The sequence below is a fragment of the Zosterops lateralis genome (genome assembly GCF_965231275.1).
Source record: "Zosterops lateralis genome assembly, chromosome: 3".
Lineage (NCBI taxonomy): Eukaryota > Metazoa > Chordata > Aves > Passeriformes > Zosteropidae > Zosterops > Zosterops lateralis.
In genome coordinates this window covers 3,546,452-3,562,815 of record NC_139764.1, presented here as the reverse complement: position 1 = coordinate 3,562,815, position 16,364 = coordinate 3,546,452, and the positions used below count along the sequence as shown (strand labels likewise).

At 38.5% G+C, this 16,364-nt stretch overlaps 1 long non-coding RNA gene across 1 annotated transcript in view; it reads right to left on the bottom strand.

The window, feature by feature from the left end:
- Nucleotides 1–8,207: 8,207 nt before the first annotated feature.
- Nucleotides 8,208–16,364, bottom strand: part of LOC310907021 — a 183,390-nt gene continuing 175,233 nt past the window's right edge. Inside the window, exon 2 of the long non-coding RNA XR_014589522.1 lies at nucleotides 8,208–8,353. This is a non-coding gene — a long non-coding RNA (uncharacterized lncRNA). The remainder of the gene's footprint in view (nucleotides 8,354–16,364) is intronic.

The following is a 16,364-nucleotide window of genomic DNA, read 5'->3' as shown; positions in this document are numbered from 1 at the left end:
CTTCAGTTTCCTGGGAGAGAACCAGAGCATAGCAAAAGCTGGTTGCATAGCCACTAGTGGAATCTCTTTAATACTGGCTAGGTGATCTTGAGAATTTTTAAAATAACAGTAAGGAGAATCTCATTTCAGTGAGGCAGAGTTCATCCTTGATAAAGGGCTTTCCAGAAACTAGTTCTTTGTAACTATAGAAACACCTAAATTTTCTAATCTTTGATGGAGAATGAGAACAGACTTTGCTAAGTTCTTGGTAAATCCCAGAGCTAATAGTGAATGCTTAACACATTGAATGTAGTAGGAAAGAGGCTCTTTGGAACTTGCTTCCAGTAAAACATCCTCTAAATCAGAGTAATATCCTTATGAGGCTGCTTAATAATGAAAAAGGTAGTCAGAGGAATGTAGCGGTGAATGTCCTTGGAGCTGAGAGAAAAAGGCTGAAGAAATGTAAAATAATTTTCTGAATCTTCCAGAAGATTATTATCTCTGCTCACAGCCCTGTTTTATAAAATTGGAATCAAACCCAACTGTACTTCTTTTCCACTTAAAGAAAAAGCAACTTTTGGTAACACTAAACAGCAGTGAAAATGATGCTTACTGCTATGCAGACAACTAAAAAATCTGTATGATATCTCTATAAAAAATCTGTATGATAATGAAGATGAAAAGCTACTTTAAAGATAAGTGTGAAAGTCACTGAGAAAGTGAGCATCCTACTTAGATTTGAAGAGAATTTGATATGGAGCCAAACTCAGGTGGAAAGGGTACATCCTGAACCTGAACTTGTTTTGCCAATTCTGGTAGAAAACTTGTTGCTGTGCTTTTAGCTATTGTCAAGTGGGAAGAAAAAGCAACAGATGGAGCAATGAGAAAGACTTCCTTGATGGTGCTTTTGGCTTTTGTTGTAAGGGGATCTTTATTTTGGAACACTCTCTCCCGTAGGTAACATACTTCAGAATGCTTGTGAAGGAATCCAGGGAGCAAAACAGGGTCAAGAGATTTTAATATGTGCTAAGTCATATCACACTGAAGTAAATAGAGTGACCAAGCACAAGGTATTCAGAGTGGCTGTTCCTAAATAGTATATTCAATGCCATGCTTTGCAAAGAGTGCTTTCCTATTTTCATGTTGCTGATTTTGTAGATCATGGTACTGAAAAAGGATGAACTGGAGAAAATATATGTAATCAAACTTGCATAGTTTAATTGCAGCCATCTCAAGCACTTCTGCAAAAACTGCAATTTTTACATGGCTAAGGGCCATTGGTGAATGCCAGTGATCCAATGCCAAACTTCATTTTTGAGCAATATTGCTTGAGAATGATGATTCCTCTCTCCACCACTTCACCGAAGAGAGAATATAACATGAATGTAGCTTCTTAAAATTTCTCAAGGAGCTGCAGGGGTAGTTAGACACACTATGATTCTTTTATTTAAGATGATTTAGCTTTAATAGGAGATATGTGACTAAATATCCATGCAGGTCTTAGAAAATATGGTAGCTGGATTGTAACAAGTCATAGTGACCCCAATAAGCACTTTAAACCCAGTAACTCAGTGCTGTTAGAGGAAACTTAACCAATGGTGTGAAACCTGGAATTTGAAATCAGTCAAATTATTTTTCACTGATGCAGAAAGAATCTTTCTTTCATATGAGAGAGAGACTTCTATTTTTCAGGAGTACAGCAGGATTTTTGATATTCTTGCTTTGACAGCTGTAAGTTAACTTTGGTGGGTTGTGGGTTGTTTTTTTTTTTTTTTTTTTTTTTTTTTTTTTTGTTTTTGTTTTTTTTTTTTGTTTTTTTAAACTTCTTATTGGGTCAGGTAAAAAAATTTCTCCCAGATTTAACCTGAGATTTCCCCCATGCTGTAATTTCAATTGCCATTCCATGCTGCTGGCTTAACTCTTTTTGCTTTTTCAGCTGAATAAGACATCTTGCAATTGTGCAATTGTCATGACTAGTGTATTGTTAATTAAATACCACAAGCACATGTGTCTCTGAGAGAAACAGGCTGTAGTTTCAGTTAATGGTTGTTGTATAGAGTGAGGATCAAGAAGAGTGTGCTCATCTCTGTTTTCCAGGATCACACAGGTGCACAGATGTACCTCTTATTTGAACTACTAAAAAAAAAATAATAAATTATATCAACCAAGATTGGTAATGCAGCATCCTTAAGTCAGTGATGTCTCTCGGTGAGAGGTTGAGGCTGGCACTGCTCTCTGCAGGTGTCTGACACATCTCTCTCTAAGCCTGTCAGTCCCTCAGACAGTCCCTGAGCTCCGGGAGGACAGTCTCTGGTGCAAGGCAGTGCAGCTCTGCTGCTGCTCCCAGTTCTGCTGCCTGGGATGTGGCCGAGATAAACCCTCAACTGGGATCTGCCTTCTACCTTGTTATTTGTTTCTCTTGGAAATGCCTTACTTGATACATTGTATGATTTCATTTGTGGGCTTTTTCCCTTTTGTTTTTCAGGCTGAGATAACATCCTCTGGAAGAGCTGGAAAATACACAAGTAAGTTTTTAATTTTTTGGGGTTTTTTTTCCTTCCTCCTCTGCGTCATCTTTTGAAAGACCACGTCATTTGCCACTGTCTGTTTAGAGAGCTCAGACTGACTTCCTAACACTGGAATTTAAATTGTTTAAGATCAAGTGGTGAGCTTTTCAGAATCTTGGAAGAATTCCAAGTTGTTTCGGGTTTCACTGCAGACGAACTTGAAGCAAAAGTGCTTTCAAAGAGTCTCTGCTTTCTGTCAGCAGCAGTACAAAAGCATTGAGATTTTGGGTGGGAATCTAGAGAAATATGTCTTTTGGGGTTTTTATTAGAATTTGTATAACTAGAGGCAGAATAATAGAAGAGTCTATTTTTAATAATATCATGTTTTGGGCAGCTTCTGCTTGGGTGACTTGATGGTTGCAGGTGATCTGGATTTGTGCTGTACCTTCAGCAGGGCAAATGAGCACAGAGCTTGCACAGATTAACCTGTGCAGACACCTGCATAGCTTTCCATCCATCAAAGTGTTCAGAGATTGAGCTTTTACGAAGTGTGTAGTTCTCGTCTGAAACTTCCTTGTGGCAGATATTCTTCTCCCAAAGTGATTTTTTTTCTGTCCCGCCCACCCCCCAAAAAATATGCCCGTGATCTTCCTAAAAAATAATGAACAAAGGACGTTATCGTTGTCTGCGGGGAACTGAATACAACACTTGGCGTTCAAGGTGTTGATTTTCCTGGGGAAAAATGCAAGCTACTACTCCCTCTCCTGGCCTCATAGGGGAAATATATGGAATCGTCAAAAGGGGGCATTCTTGCTTTTTCAGACAAATGAAAAATAAGTCATAAAATAAGTATAGAGTATAGACCTGTCATTTAGGAAGAGTAGAAATTGCTCGAGCTGAAAGTCTTTAGCCAAAGCAAATATAACAGATGGAATATTAAATATCAGAAGTGATTTGCAGACCAATTTAATCCCTTACTTTGTGGACAGAGGTTTTATCTATTTCACCTAAGGTTTACCCAAAGCTTTTGTTAATTGATGAAAATGCCCACTGCAGTTACACATGCACTGTCTGTGTCTAGGAAAACATATCCCCTCCCATTGTCATTTAACTCAGAGGATAATTCTCTATATCTGTGAAAATACAAATCTGCCAAAATCCTGCTGGTCTGTATAAAGATTTTCTACAACTTATTTTACACTTTGTTCTGACATGTGCAGAGTTACTAAGAGTTGAACAAACTGTATAGTCTTCTAAAAATCTCTTGCAAGGACAAATCCTAATGTATAACCAATCTGGAAGTAGCTCTGGAAACTGAAGTTACTGATGCCCTGGGTAGCCCTTGCTCATGGAAACAAAAGCAAATCCAGTACTGACTACGCAAATAGAAAATTATTTTAAGCTTCCGTGTTCAGGGATGTCATCAAAGATATTTACTTCTAAGCTTGCCTGAGCATTTATGGATTAAACCTGTCAACAAACAGGTTCAAACAGGTGCTGATAATTCCTGTTTGTAACCAGATTTCATTCTGCTCTTACGTATTTCTAGTGGTTTTATTTGCGCTAGTATTATGGTCATTATGATTAGGTAGAGTCTTCATATACATGGTAATTAATATGCTGTACCTTTAATATTCTGGATCAGCTAGGGGAAAGCAAACATATGGCCTGCATTTAAAAAGTCTCATCTGAAGGTATCTTTTTTTTTTTTTTTTTCCCTCTTGCCTAAGCAATAATTTTCTTTGTAATTCAGTTTGTCTAGCTAGTGCAAATAAAAATTACTTCTGCCCTAAGATTATAGAATATTTTAGTCACCGTATTTTAAAAAGGTGCTACTTTTCCACCAAGATTTTGTTTTTCACATCTCAGCATCTAATTTAAATGTAGTGGAGTGTTAGGATTGGGATAAAGAGGTTTCTCATGCTAAAAGGTATAATCAGAAAACACCAGCATAATAAGGAGGTTAAAAGTACATAGTTGTAGGGAGGGCCATAAAAGGGTTTCATTTTAAAACAAACAGAAAATTTCGCTGATCTTTCTGTAGTACTCTTCACCTCCTGCAGCCATTTATACTTGAGGGAAGTGGGTGCAAGGCACTACCAGATCCTCCTTGCTCAGATTTATAGGCAATCACTAAGCTGCAGAGGAGCAGGTAGTGTTTACACTGACAGTTTTCTCCTGGTAATGGAAGAGAAGCACTGGCCCCAAGCACTTGATTCTGAGCTCCTCATATCTCTGCTTAGCCAGGGTGGGAGGTTAATTTGAAGTTAACTGCGCCAAATACTCAACTTTGTTACACTTTAAACTGCTAATATAGACATCCTCTTGCAGGGACCCGGGTATTTGGAAAAGGTTATGTTGAAAAAAAGCAGTTGTAGGTGTAAGGGAGATATCCAAGTGTTATCTGTACTCATCATCAACTCAAAAATAAAACATGAGCAAAGAATTTCAATTAATCCACTCTGCAGAGTAATGCCATGAAAAGGTTAAAAGGTGAACAGAAAACTGGCAAGGTGGTCAATCTGCTCCTTGATTAAGCGGTTGAATATATGCTTTTTGGGATTGTGCCTGCAAAGATATTTTTCTCCTGTGTGTACTGTGACCATTTTTAGGATTGCTCTGTGTGTGTGTGTATAACTCTTCCGTTTCATCCTGTTTTGTACTACTTCGCACCAAGTGCAGCTCCTGAGGGTCGACTACTGGATTTAAAAATGCAGATTGCCATTCTGCTTTGGCTCACATAATGCCCAGGTGTGTGCTTTGAGCATGGTTTTACTCCACTGCAAGTTAGTAGGTCTCCTAAGATAAATGATATGTTATTACTATGATTTTTTATTAGGAATCTATTATTAGTGTCCTTTTGGAAGACAAAATGCTGTGGTTTTATTAGTGTGTTTGTGCAGGTGTGAGGGAGTGTAAAATATGTAGCTATTAAAAACCCTCAAACAACCAAACAAAAAACAGCTATAAATGATCTTCTTGTGCCATGAAGTTGAAATCAGGTGATGGTTTACTCGTAGGCTACCCCAAAAATGTGTTTATGAAAATAAATGAAAGTATTCTCAAACAAAAGACTCGCTGCTGCAGTGTCTTTTTCTGCCTCGGCTAGCCCTGACACCTCAACAGTAAAGGGGGCGGCTCGGTAGCAGGGTGAACCTCACCGACCCTGTGAGTTCTTGCTTGGTTGAAGGAGTGAAGCAACGACGGCAGGAAAAAAGAGGGAGGCTGTTCTGGGTTAACTGCTGGCTTTATTAATCAGGGTATCTGCCCCAGCAGACACCCCTCAACAGAAGCAGCGGGGGAAAAACGAGGGAAAAGAATCTCTCCGAACCCCCCCAATGCAGCACCTTTTATTGGGGGGAGGAACTCAGGGATGGGTCTAACTGGGGACAAATCAGGGGCCAAAGGGGCATGGCTCTCTGGATAAATGACATACATAGTAACAAATTAATAACTCAGGTGGGGAGACAGCTGAAGTCTTGTCCAATCACTTGGGGTTTTTCATGGAACTTTCCAGACTTTTGGGAGAGACCCCAAAGTGACAGACAAGGCCCAGGGGCTGGATAACTTATGATTGACATAAAACTGGGGTTGGGATGAAACCAATGAGGGTGGAACATGGGTGCATGGGGCAAACCATTATAACTTATAAAAATGAACTTAATACAAGGAACAAATACATACATAAAACTGATAAAACCAAACCCACACCACTACAACTCGCAATTACAAGTCAGACCTGATTCCAAAATGCAGAGGAGGGAAGGAGCTTGCTGTGACTGTAGGGAGGTATCAAGTAAAAAAGGCCACAAGCTATGAGGGTAAAGGGCCATACAAACAGTCAGGAATAATCATTTGTGGAATAGCATGCAATAAGTTCTAAATCCTAGAGTTCTGCTAGCAATGATAAATTAGAGCAATCAAACTTATTTTGATTATAGTGTTATTACACAACAAAATATTTATATTTTTCCTAACTTTCCTCAAATTACTGGGGAAGAAAAACCCAACCAAACAAAACCCCAGCAGAAACCTGGTGATCAGGGACATGAAAATTAACTAAAGTTCTCCTAGTTCACAGCACTAAGAACAGTCTAACAGCAACAAGGTGTTGCATAAATGCAGGGATTGAAATTCCCAAGAGGAACAAACTTAGGTGGACCTGAAATAAACAATCAAAGGAGTTTCTATTGCACTGACCTGACCCACTAAAATGGTTCAATTTGAGGCCAAGCCTGACCAGCTCAGGTTAAAAAACTGGATTTGTGAGAACTTGGTATTGCACATGGCCTTTAACTGACTGCAGAGTGGGGCTGTGTCAGGATGACAATTGTTCCCCATGTGAACACTGCTCTGGCTTATCCACATGAGGGACACAATTATGATTCCTTTACTAATATTAATGAGTTCTGTGTCTGTCCTGTTCTAGAAGAGACTGAATACACACCACTCCAACATTTTCGTGCTTTACCTTGAGCCAGTGATGAAATGGTTAAGGCTCTTTTCAGCTTCTGTAATTTTATTCCAAAAGAAGCATCAGATGCCTGGTTCCTATTACCTGTAATACCTCTAGAATAGAAGGGTTAACTTTTCTCAGCCGTGTAATGGACTTCAGTTTAAGTAAGAATCAGCATGAGAGGTTTCAATACTAAATTAGAACTTGATTCTGTACAGAGTTCAAATTTGGTATCAAAAGTGTCGAGATTTGCATGTTAATTTGGCTGTGAATTTCCACATGGGCTGCTGGACATCCTTCATTTGAAACCCTTGTGCTGTACACTTTGATTTCATTTAAAGGGAATGGAAAAAACCAAAATCCTTGAGAGGATAATCCAGGGAGCCCTGAAACCAGCCTTTGAACTTGTCCCTGCAATGAATGCAGTGCAAAACTTTATGAAGACAACACTTTTATTACGAGAATTGAGAAATTAAGTTGATTTGTTCTTCAAACCCCCCCACAGAAACTGCTCAATTATTTCAGAAGATGAACATAAGTGAAAATTTTGTGATCAAGCATCTACTTACAGATAAGAGCAAAACTCCAATGGATTCTTAGCATTTGGGAAAATGTGAACCACATTCTGCAACTCTTGGCTTAGCTTTGTCTTCAAATACTGTATTAAGAAACCAGGCAGGGAAGTGCTTTTGGAGCTGGTGCTGGGTGGGAAGCAAAGGTGAGTCAGAGCAGAATGATAATAATGTGTTGGTCTCTGAGAGGTGTTGTCTTGCTCCTGCCACACTGTCAAGAAGATGTGTTACTGATTTGACTCTGTGTTGGAGAACACCCAACAGTTACTCAGTAAGTGGTTTTGTAGAAAATCTCACCCATGTTACAATAAACGGAGCTCTGAGATAACGTGTCCTTTATGCTTTTACGTTTTTGGATGATAACTGTGGAAAAGTTACCCAGGGAAGGTTAGTAAGCTGTACCTGTGGCCATTTTCTCATGACCCCTGAGTGATAAAGTTTGCTATCTTGGATCATGATGTGTTGTCAAATGACAGGTTTGCCTGTCTGGCCAGTGAAAAGTAATTGAGGAGTGTTATGGTTTTACAATCCAGGTTTCACCAAATTTGTAGCTTTTTGAGCTGTTAGACCTGAACAAAATAGGTCAGTCTTGACAGAATAAGGTTGGCTCTCACTTTTCTTCAGATTTTGACTATATTTTGAGTGCATCTTGTACCTGAAAGCTTCATATGGGAAGCTTGTAGTTTTCTGAAGGTATTGCTATTGTAATTTCACTTACAGCTCAAGTTAGGATTTTTTTTTTTTTTTTTTTTTTTTTTTTTTTTTTTTTTTTTTTTTTTTTTTTTTTTTTTTTTTTTTTTTTTTTTTTTTTGTGTTATGGTACAATATATTTTTGGTTGCTATTCTAAAATCTCTATCTGGAATCCCAGATCTGCATGAATTTGAACAAGTAATTTGAGAGGCTCCTGTAAGTGGGGAATTGGGAAATCCCTACCAGCTGGAACTACTTAATAGTGGAAGCTTTGCTGACCTGAGGTTAGCTGTCCACAAGCCATTTATTTTTGTAAGTATGGGGCCAAGATATGGAGCAGCAAAATTGCTTCTCTTGCTCTATTTCTCACACCCTCCTCTTCAGTAGTGGTTTTATCTGTCACACCCATGTTGTGTCCTATATTTTAGTAACTGGAAAAAAGCAAAACAAAACCTCCCCAAACAGATGTGTTTTGTATGGTGATTGATTTTTTTTTTTAATATTCTTTAGTCTTGGGACAGAAATATCTGTGTAAACAGATTCTGATGGCTGAGATTTTCTGTAGCTGTTCAATACCTGCTGACTCCATGGTTATTTTTAGTCACTATGTGCATTAAATATTACTATTTTTAGGCAGCTTTCTCGAGTACCTTCATCTGCATGAAATGTTTTATCTTGCCACTTGGCGTTTGTCTAAGTCAAATAATAAAAAAGTGAAGTATAATACCAGGATGCTTTACATCCATTACACTTTTCTAGGTAAGTTTTGTCCAGAAAGAGGAAACATTAAAGAAAAAACGTTATTCTGGCTACAAATTACTTTTTAACTCCTATAAGGAAAGAGACTCCACATGGGTATCATTTTGGTTTTGGTGCCACTGTTGTTGTGTCCTGTTTCAGGGACACAACTTCGTAAATGGATTTCACTGTAACCTCAGAACAACAAAAGCACTGGAAATCCTGAACTTCCATGTACTGGGGAAAACAGAGCTATATTTGTGCTACAGCAAGAAGATAGTTCACAATCCAGATATGATGGATGGAAAAAAGCTTTTCCTTGAGGTCTGAATGAACTGAAGGACCCCAAGATGAAAATGTGTTTTTTCAGGTTACATGAAATGCAAAGGTGGTAGCACAGCTGAGATGAGACTGGCGCTCAGTATGCATAAAACAGTAGTAAAGGTGTTAAATGAGCTGGAAAAATTAGGGAATCAGTGTGGTAACCAACTGCTCTTCCTTTGCATTAAGTGCCTGGGCTCCTTTGTATGGACTCTACGTATATAAGGTAAATGGAGCAATTAGGATAGCATAGGAATTATGAACCAAAATTCCAAAGTAAAAAAAGTGCTTAAAAATACTGAAGAAAGGAAAATACTGTTGTATTAGCACTGGTCTTCAGCTGACCACATACTAGATTGAAACAGCTATGTAAAAGAAATCACTTGTGGGAGAAAAGTATGTAACCAACAAAGTTTAAGCTTATACCTTGTGATTGAATGTTTTAGTGTGAAATAAATGAAAGGTAGATTTTTTTTTTTTTTAACTGTTTTTCCACGTTAGGGAAATACTTTCTTTTTCTACTTAGGTTTGATATTAAGAAATGGTTTCTACAGGGTACTAAGGTACACTTTTTCCAGCCTGCAGTTATTATGGATTTTTTAAATTAAAAAAAACCACAACCGAACAACAAAAAATCCCAACTTGAAGCAACTCTGAGGGATCTGCTCGCTTATTATTTTGCCCTGAGGCGGGATCAATTTTACCTCTTATTCAAGGCAGAAGTTTGTCTGGCTTCACTATAAGACCATTATGATAAAGAGTGAGTCTTCCTGCTTTCCTCAGTTCATGTTTGATTATCTTTACCTGGTATTTTGCCTTATCTGTGTAGAATAAGTAGTGATTTTTGCAGCCTTTTGCACAGTGGAAGGGCTGTTACAGTGTCCCTTCGAATGGGCTTTGTCACACGAAACAAATTCCCTAAGGGCAGTCAAATATAGCACAAAGAAAAAAATAATGTAGGAAAGACAAGGATGATACTCAAATGCCAAGTGCAGAAACACTCACCCTGATTGCTTCTCAAATATTTGCTTCTTGATGCAAGAGCTTCTCCTTCTAAATACCACCTTGAAGGACAGAAATTGTTTTGTGGCTTTGCAATTCTGCCTCTGTAGTTTAAGGGTTCAGTTTCTCCCCAGTGTGGGGAGTTTTTTCCAGTTCATAGCAAGTGGCCCTTTGCTGGGGTCTGCACTGGACAGGGCACAATCCTATGTGCATTCCACTTCCACCCTGAGGAAGGGAGGGATTAGACAAGTTGTTTCATGAGCTACTCTGTCAAATAGCCTGAGAGACACCTTGCGTCCCATAAGACTTCCACATCTGAATCTCATCTATCAAAGGAAAGTCTGATATTTTCTAGGATGCCACAATTTGTGGAAATGAATGAGCTTAATTAAGCTCATGGGAAGCGCTCACAAATGGCTAGAGATAAATATCAAATGGGGTCAATACACTGACTGTCATGAGACTTTTGGCTTGTTACTGGATGTTCCCATCCCTTTGGGATGGCCTGGAGGGCAAGGACTTCTGAGAAGATTGGGGTCGGCCATGATTAAAGCTATATTTAGAAACTTTTTTAATTGCATAGACTTCAGGCACATTAGAGCTGGCTGATTTTTTTTTTAATGGAACAGTTTTCTGTTGGAAAATGCAGTTTAGTGGAAATTGGAGTGTTCCACAGGACTGTGACAGTCCGATTGTAGCTTTTGACAGAAAGGGAAAATTAACTCAATTTGTCAGTGCTTTTATAATATGAGTGTGTCATTTGGACAATGTGTGCCTTTTTGAACTATTTGACATGTTTCATGTTGGAACTCAAAGCAGAATTCGAGTAATTGTACTCTTACCAAGATACCAGTTTGCATATATGATAACTGTTCTCTTCTAAACAATAATTTGTTGATGATAAATCATATTGAAGTGGAACATGTGGGTAGGCACAACTTCTACTGAGTGTCACTGCCACAGAATGTTACTTATTATTTTATTCTAATAAAATAAAAATTAGGTTCTAGATCAGATTCTTATAAAAATTTAGAAATGCTGGAATTTCTTGGAAAACAGACAATGTCCTCAACTTGAGGAAGAGTTGGCAGAATAAAAAAACCCAGATCTTGATATAAATAAATTCTATTGGTGATAAAGATATTTACCAGTTTTGTGAGTCTAGAAAAAAAGTGTTGGTCTCAGATTTTTCTACAGGAAACATAAACCGCTGGAAAGTACTCACTGGACATAAAGGGTGACCAATATAGTAAAAATCAGAGGTCTGGAAAAAAATACTGTAGGAACATTGATGATATAAAATAATTTGGAAAGCCAGCCTCAGGGAGGTCCTGGCCTGCAGTTCCTAATGGGGGGCTGGAAATCTGGAGCATTGAGACACAAAGGAATAACCATAAGAAAAAAGCAGTATGAACATTCTGGATGTACCCAAACATTTTTTTATGTAGATAAATGCCACTGAGAAAATGCTTTTGAGCAAATTGAACTCTTGTACTTTGCAAGGGACACAATCAGGCAAGTTGTAAAGGAACGTGAAAAAAATGTTCACTGGGGTGATGGGGATCAGCTCCTGGATTTCTGTTGCAACCTGCTGGCTCCTGCAGTGGGTCGATTGGCAACAAATTCATTTGCACTTCTTCTCTGGGGAGAGGAAGGTGTTTGCTGCCTGTCGATTTAAAGGGTAGGTGAACTGCTTAAGACTAAAAACCCAAGGACCCGTTCATGACTGTAGTGTTAGAAGAGGAAACTGGAAAAACATAACGTGAGGTCTGAGGGTGTCTAGCATTAGTAAAAGCTTGTTTTAGCTTGTTCTTGGCATTTCCCCTTCGTGTTCGCTACAACCAGCGAAGGATCTCCTTACTGGGCCTGTTTCTTGAGAAGAATTTGACTTCTAGGTTTGATTCATGGTTGAATTGGGTGCCTGCTTTTGACTTTGCACAGTGGGTTATAATTCTGGATGTTTGTGGTTTGCTTCTAGCAGTTTGGTGCAGGGAGTGGGCTGATGTGATATACCCGGGATGGTTCGTATCACAAAAGGATCGCAGTGTCTGCACAGGTGAAGTGCAGAGAGAACCCTGCAGAGTGAATGTTTCTGCCTTCATCCTTTCAGAAACTCAGCTTCGGTTTAGTTCCATATTTTGTAAACTTCCCATTGGAAGTGTTATTTTTAGCACTATAGCATATTTTTGTTTCCCTTTCTCAACAGCATAACTATGTTGTATTCAGGGCTTGAGCACTTCAGATAAATTGCCGGCACTGACTGATGCCATCAAGCATATTTTGTGACTCCAGAATCCCAACACAGTTTTCCAGTCTCTACATGACACAGAACCATACTCTGGACCCACAAGTTAAAATTCTTAAGCAGTACCATTGATGAAGGAAATTTTTTTTGCATTACATGAGCATACAGGAGGGCATTTTTCTCTTGGTTTATTTTTCACATTAAAAAAAAACACAGGAAAATAATATAGTGCAACTTAATATATGCTGCTCTGTCCCATCTTGGGGGATGAGTGTGTCATTCTATATGCTGTAGCTAAACATAAATGAACTGTTATTAATGATTGCCATAATGTTTTCTAGCAGTTAGCTGGCTGTGATTCTAGGAATTTTTTCCACTGTGTTTTGAAGGGTTAGGTTATTTAAACTTACTATCAAATAGAATCAGATCAAAGTGAGCTAATTTTTCTTAAACACTAATCATTTTAAGGCTATTGAACTAAATATAGAGTCAGTTCATTAAATCATTTAAACAGCCAGCAATAATGCTCACAAAGTCATTATAGTGCTATTCCCCAGCCAGAGAGGTGGTGTTGCCTTAAGCACAGTTTAATCAAATTAGATGGTGGGTTATGTCCTGGGGTTTCTCCTATTGATATTCATTAAAAATACATGATTTATCACTAATCTCTGTAAGGTATATCCTACTCCTCCAAATGAATTTTGTAAATGTCAGGGGGAAGAAAACAGAATAGTTTATTGTTATAAGAATTTAAGTGTGGTGTGATCCCATTTACATTTGTATAATATGCAATTTAGTGATAGATGATAATTTTAATGTGCCTTTAAAATTTCTGTCCTTAGTTAAAAAGTTAAGAAAAATGGAAAACCCTCAGGAATAGCCATTTTATATTTTAGTGCTGTATAAGCATATGAATTAACTTTGGAACTAATTATTCTGTAGATTGTCATATAGTTTCTCTTGTAGATTGTCTATAAAAGTTCACTGTTTAATATCATGTACTCCTTTTTGGCACCATTTTCCATTTTTTTCCTTCTATTTGGAACAGTTCTGTTTCGTAACTCCTCCGTCCTCTCCTCTTCATTAAGGCTTTGCCTTGTTTTAAACAGTGTGAAAATGTCAATGAAGACCACACACAAACATTCCCCTCTGTGCTGTCACCACTGCTCCTTTTAAGTGAAAATTTCTTCATTAATACAATGCTTTTAAATCTTGTAACACTCTAAAAAGATTGTTTGTCACCTAACACCCAAACTTGCAGCTGGTTAATGGTGCCGTGAGGCTCTAGCATGCTTCCGACTGGGATGCAACACATTTGATTAGTGGTTATTTGGAATCAGTACAATCTTAATTCCTCAAACTGGAATTTGCCTGAATTATCCCAACTCTGAAGAGCCCCATTTTTGTATGGCTGTTACTTATGAATCTTTGATACCACTTGGAAGCCCAGCTGAATATCCCCAGGAATTTCTTGGTGTTGTGTTGTCACTTCTGCTATGGGAAGAGCCACCTACTGAACTTGGTTATGGCTCCTGCAGTGCTTTCCCTGGGTCAGGATTTTAAAAGAATAGATTTAAGATTTCTGGGAGAGATAGATCAGGTTCTTCTCAGTACCCTGAAAATCTTCTGTCTAAGCTCAGAGTTCACCCAACACTGCTTAGCTCATGGCTTTGCTATGTGGACAGTAGGAAACTATTGACTTGATTGTTTGGTATTAGTCATGTTACCACAGAATTGCCACTTAATTGAGACTGGCTTGAATTGTAATTACTGAGGTGATGTTGTAATTACTGAGAAGTTCATATAACAACACTTGCAGTAGGAACTTCAGATGTGGTTTTAAAACCCTGTCCCACTTGAATTTGTCAGCAATGCCAAAAGCTATTGTCAGTTACTCTGAGGTAGATCTGAACAGTTTGCTGCTGTCATGGGCTCTGCTGTTGGTTTACACTGGCATGTCTGAAATAGAAGCTGAGTTCTACACCTCATGGAAATGGAAAAAAAATCTTCTAGGTGGGTAATTACTCTGCTGGACACTTGAATACCAGTGGCTCTGGATTTTCTGGGCTGTAGCTAAATGTAATTGTGATTCTAGACCAGTTGAAGCCTCTCTAGTTGGTGTTGTTGAAGCTCCCCCCTGCCTCCTGTACAGTGGCACAGGAGCTGGTCTCATGCTAAGGTAAGCAAGTTCAACCTGCAGAAAAGCTTTCATATTGGCAATTGAGCTCATTCTAGGATGTCTTACTGTGGGATTTGATAAATCCCAGCTCCAAGTGCAAGGAGGAGCTCAGGTATGTACAACATGGTGAGGAGAAAGCATTGCTCCTGGCCTGCCTGAGAGGGGCTAAAAACAGCAAGAGCTGAACTCTGAGTTAAGAACAGTAGTGCTTTGGCTCATGATCTTATTCCCAACCATGTGCAGGGTTTTTGTTTGTCTGGGTTTTTTTTTCATGCTGAAGTTCAGTGAGTTTTCTGAAAATCAGAGCTTTTGTTCTACACTTTCTAGCTCTCGTTTTGTGAAGGAAAGCTTGAAAACCTGCCCTAAAGATAATGAGGTTCCATTGACTAAGACGACTTAAGAGTTCAAATAGAAAAGAGATCCTCTTTTCTTAACTGGCTGCCCATGTCATGGTTTATAACCAAACCCCTGACATTTCAGGAATGTGAGTCATGGTTGTTGTATTTTTTTTTTTTTTTTTCCATGTGCTGGGCTGGAAAAGTGGAGCAGAGGAAGCAGCCTCAGAGGTAGCTGAGTGGCACAAAAGTCTTGTCTGGGTGCAGGAGCTGCTGGTGCAGGTGCAGTGTGTGAGGCACTGTCTGCACGCAACCCCTGTGCAGCTGTAGTGTAGGTCTGGCAATCAGCCCATGAGCCTTAATCCTGCAAATATTCATCACACGCTTCATTTTATACTCGTGAGAAGCCCAGGCTAAATGAAATCCCATTAAACTGTGGGTCTAGTGCTAATTAAACCTCTGCCTTGCAATGATTTTTTTATTGTTATTATTTTTGTGAGATTACATGTAATGTATAGGTAAGAACATATGTGTAGGATTTGTTCTATTAATTTTTTAAAAAGGCAATATATGAAACATTTGTTGTTTTCCTGTGGTAAGTCCCCATATTAAAGTGCTGATGAATGAGGCCATCTACTTTACCTGGTTTTACTTTTGGTTAAGAACTTTTCAAAGCAAAGTGTGAGGTACAATAGGGCAGCTTGCCATAATCCATATGCTCTTCAGCTCCAAAGCCTTTAAGGTGAGATGTGAACAAGACTGTGCCTTAATTATTGGCAGCAACTAGCTTGGCTTTTCAAAGTAATAAATGGGGGTCCTTACAAAGTCTCTTCTTAAGTAGCTAAATGCATAATCCACCTGGGATAGTGTTTTAAAATTCATTTCATCTTCAGTAATTTGATCAGAGAAAGAGTTGTATTGGTCATTTCTCTTGTGTAAGAACTGTGTCTCACCTAGGGGCAAGGAACATTTATTTTCATGATTAATACCTGTGAGTTTCATGGCTTAATGAGAAAGCCCTAGATGTATTTGAAATGAAATTACCTTTTTTTTTTTTTTTTTTTTTTTTTTTTTTTTGACCCTTTGTTTAATTCATGTAAACACACACTACTGTCCTTCTCCTTGTGGGTCTGAAGATCCTGTAACACCCACATAGCATTTGTTTGTATATGTCATTGCAATATTAAGGTATGGGAGTTCCAAACCAAGTCATTTTAGATGGACACCTGTATACATTTGTGTAACTTATTACATTTCTCAAAGATGGATAGCCCTGGAACTATGAAAGTGAAAGTTAATGGAATATTTTGCCCTACTTTCCCTGGTACTCATCCAACCT